The sequence below is a fragment of the Triticum dicoccoides genome, chromosome 6B, assembly GCF_002162155.2.
Source record: "Triticum dicoccoides isolate Atlit2015 ecotype Zavitan chromosome 6B, WEW_v2.0, whole genome shotgun sequence".
Lineage (NCBI taxonomy): Eukaryota > Viridiplantae > Streptophyta > Magnoliopsida > Poales > Poaceae > Triticum > Triticum dicoccoides.
The window spans coordinates 245,622,384-245,627,111 of record NC_041391.1 but is presented as its reverse complement, the minus strand read 5'-3'; positions in this window follow the sequence as shown (position 1 = coordinate 245,627,111).

The window sequence follows — 4,728 nt, the reverse complement described above, 5'->3', positions numbered from 1 at the left end:
AGAGGAGGGAGGCGAGGGCCGACGGGTCGGGGGCGAGCGCCGGCGCCGGAGTCGGGGGCGAGCGGCTGGGTCGGGGGCGAGCGGCATGGTCGGGGGCTAGTGCCGGCGCCGGGGTCGGGTCGAGGGCCGGGACGGGGGAGAGCGCCGGGGCTAGCGCCGGCGCCGGTTCGGGCGCGGCGGAGCGACGGGGGAGAGAGAGTGGGTATTTGGGGGGAAATGGCGGGATGAAGCAGGGCGAGTGAGAATTTTGGGTTAAGTGGACGTAGTAGTAGCGCATTATGTCAGAACGCGCTGCTACTAAATTCAGTAGCTGCAGCGGTTTAGGAGAAACGCGCTACTACTAAGATCTGTAGCGGCAGCGGTTTAGGAGAAATGCGCTACTACTAAGATCTGTAGCTGCAGCGGTTTAGGAGAAACGCGCTGCTACTACCGTTGCTACTGCCAGTTTTCCTTTTTCTTTTCCTTTAAATTTATCCCACTTTTATTTCCCGAGGGCAGTGAACGAAGGGAGGGCGATATATATTGCATCATTTGACGGTTAAATATGCATGCAAAATAGGAACAGATATATTACACATCATTGGAGCCATGCATAATAATGGCTAAGTGTGTATACAAAATAGGAACATATATATATTACACATCATTGGACCCATAACATACGTTTCCTCAGTGCTGACGTTTTCGTTTTTGAGTCAGCTTCTTTCCCTTCTTGTTCGTTGAAGAATAATCGAGCCCCTCATTGTGACTTTGCCTTTTCCATGGAGTATGATTTTTCTTAGGTAATGTAGTATTGATTCTTCTTTTGACGTATACTTCATCATCATCGTCATCTTCCTTCATTGGGTTGCCGTACTGATCATAGTCTTCCTCGTTGGCGACTCCATCCATTCCAATGATGTTCCTTTTGCCTCTCCTCGCGACAACACGACTGGGATTGCGCGGGTCAGTTATGAAGAAGCATTGTGTCACGTGCTTAGCGTGTACCCATGGCTCATTTTTTTTGCGATAGCGTTCACGGTAGCGCTCTTGGCGTCGGGTATAGTCATGGTAGTGAACATCCGGCTTTCTCTTTCGACATTCTTAGCCCATCTGACACGGAACATCGTCGTGTTGTGCAGTCCAGAGTAGTCAAGCTCCCAGATCTCCTCAACCCTTCCATAAAATCGTTCAGTTGTGCCGTTGTCGCTGCCGGTCATGCATTCCATCGTCACCCCTGAGTTCTGATCATCACTGTCCATATGTTTTGCCTCCGTGTAGAACATGTATCCGTTGATATCATATGCTTGATAGGTTACGAGGTTGGGCGAGGGGCCATGTGCTAAGGCGTATATGAGCAATCCGTCCTTGGAGCCCTCCTCCGGGGGATTAGCAATAATATGCTCTTTGAACCAATGCAGGAAAGTGGAGTTGTGCTCTCTAGTAACTTCGGCGTCCGTCCTGCATACCCCCCGGTCACGATACTTCTTTGCGATAATTTCTTTGTGCAGTGCCACGAAAGGATCTACCTCGTCTAGGTGTTGTAGCACTACCAAGTTTGCTCTGTCAAAGTCGCTGCGTCGATCTGAGTATGCCACGTGCAGTTTCCTGCGACCGTGGCAGTGACCATCTCCTTCGAGCCTCCCATCGTGCTTGTTAACGGGCAAACCAACACTAACACCAGGCGGCTGGTCTGCGCCATATAGAAAATTCTCACAGAAAGAGATGCACTCTTGTGCCAAATAGCCCTGGATGATGCTTCCATCCAGACGGGACATGTTACGAATGAATCCTTTGATGATCCCATTCATCCTCTCAAACGGCATCATGTTGTGCAGGAATGACGGCCCCAGGTCTATTATGTCATCCCCAATATGGACACACAGATGCACCATCACGTCGAAGAACGCGGGCGGGAAGTACATCTCAAGCTCATTCAGTATCACAATGATCTCTTCCTGTAGCCTTTGGAGCTGCTTCACACTGATCGACTTTTGAGAGATGACGTCGAAAAAGTTGCAGAGACCAATAAGCGTGTCACGGACGTGCTTGTCCATTATCCCTCTAAGGGCAACAGGTAGTATCTGTGTCATCATCACATGACAGTCATGAGACTTCATCCCGCTGAACCTTTTCTTGTCCGTGTCTAGATATCTGCTTATCTTGCCACAGTAACTGGAACTAACTTTCACTCCGGTAAGGCACTTAAAGAATTGATTGATCTCAGCCTGACTTAACGTGAAGCAAGAGGGGGGGGGGCAATAATCCTCTTTCTTTATTTTCTTGCCCTTCTTCTCCCGTGCCTCTATCTCCGTCTCTGTCTCGTCTGACATTTTACGGGGCAGCATGTGCTGATCTTCCCTGATTTTCAAATCTTGCAAGTCTTTTCTTGCCTTCGGCCCATCCTTGGTCTTATCCGGCATGTTCATCAATGTTGCGAGCAAGCTCTCAAGGACATTCTTACAGATATGCATTTGATCAAGGCAATGAGGTGTATCGAGTTTGTGCCAGTACTCCAAGTCCCAGAACACAGACCTCGTCTTCCATACCTTCAGCAGCGGCTCCGGCGCCTTTCTCATCGTCTTTCTCGGCGCGGGGCACTCCTTCCAGTTTTTCAACAGCTCATCGATTTCGGCACCACTCCGCTTACGTGGAGGTCCTCGATGCTCAGCGTGACCATTGAATAGATCTCCACGGTTTCTCCACGGGTCGTCCTGTTCAAGCCATCTTCGATGCCCCATGTACACGATTTTCCCAGACCCGCCATCTTTCCTTGACGTTAGCTGCTGAGACGTTGTATCATCCATGCACCGCGTGCATCCGCAATATCCATGGCACACCTAGCCTGCCACATATCCGTAACCGAGATAGTCCTGCACTGTCGTGATCAGCGCGGCTCTCATGTTGAAATACTCACCTTTGCTGGCGTCCCATGTCTTGGCCGGTGTTTTCCATAATGTGTCTAACTCCTCTTGAAGTAGCCCCAGATACAAATTAATATTATTTCCTGGTTGTTTCGGCCCTTGAATAAGCATGCTCATGTGAATGTACTTCGATTTCATGCACAACCAGGGGGGGGGGGTTGTACATCCATACAAACACGTGCCATGTACTATGGTTGGTGTTCTGGTTGCCAAACGGATTCATGCCATCGGTACACGCGCCGAGCACGATGTTCCTTGCATCACATTCAAAATACCGATAGAAGCTGTTCAACGCTCTCCACTGGCTTCCATCCTTCATGTGTCTCAGCTTCGGATCATCTCCATCTTCGGGCTTCTTCCTCTCCGCGTGCCAGCGCATTAGCTTTGCTTCCTTGGGATCTACAAAATACCTCTGGAGACGGGGAGTGATCGGTAAGTACCATACAACTTTCTGGGGACATTTCTTCCCGACCTTCTTGTATCGAGAAGCATTGCACACCGGACAGCTTGTTTTTTCCGCGTGCTCCTTCCGATAAATTATGCAATCGTTGATGCATGCATGGTATATAACATGTGGCAGATCAAGAGGGTACACGATCTTCTTGGCCTCATCAACACTAGTAGGACATAGATTACCCGCGGGAAGAACATCCTTTAGGTACTTGAGATGCTCATCGAGGCTAGTGTCGGTCCATTTGTTTTTAGCCTTCGTCTTTAGGAGTTGGAGCGTGAAACTCAACCGGGTCACCTCAGGATTGCAACCATCATACAATGGAGTGTTCGAGTCTACCACCAGTTGCTCCAGCTTAGCTTCCTCTCTAGAAGCAGCTCTCTCAGTACTCGTCTCCTTGCGAAGCAATGCTTGAACATGAGGGTCCCGCACAATTGAACTTAGTACCGATGAACTCTGCTGCGTGGAGTCCATGTCATTCTCTCCGCCGCCATGTCCGGCCCCTTCTCCTCCGCCATGTCCGGCCCCTTCTCCGCCGCCATGTCCGGCCTCTTCCCCGCCACCATTATCGATCATCTCTTCGTCTTGGCCCGTGTCATCATTGCCTGCCCCGTCGGCATCCTCAACATCGTCATCCTCATCTTCAATTATCCACCGAGTATAGCCATCCATGAAACCAGTCATGAGCAGGTGCGCTTGGACACGACCATCGTCATGGGGGTCGAGCCAAACTATTCCTTTGCATTTTCGACACAGACATAAAACCTCTGTCCGGTTATTTTCTTTCATGTCCTGCACCGCCGACCGCAACCACCTGTCCACCATCGTTCCACTGACCATCGTCAACTCTGCACGGTAATAATAAAAAAATTGATTATAAAAATGCATGCATGCATCAAAGTCATAAAAAAATTTGGCATGACCTTCCCTAAAAATAGGACATATATGGATCTAGAGTTTGCCCGGAATTCGCCGAAACGGAAATAAATCGACATTTCGGTAAAACATAGGCAACTCAAAAGCACAATTTGGCGGCGTCAACTCATGCCACACACACAATTTCCACAAACATATCACACACACATAAACACATTTCCATTTTGCAAAAGCATAAAATTTTCATCACCTCTATCTCGATCGAGATCGAGCACACAGTGGAGATGATGTTGTAGGGAGATCAAAAGTGCACAAAGCTCTTCTTGACAAAGATAGATCTAGTTAGGGGGCAAATAGGTCACTTAACTAAATCCTACATCTACCTAGCTACCTAATTTGGGAGGAGACAACTTCAACTAGTGGAGGGGGAAGGAAAAAGAGAAAGGAGATGCATTAATGGAGGTGGTGTAGTTATGTAGGAGTAATGAAGAGAGAGAA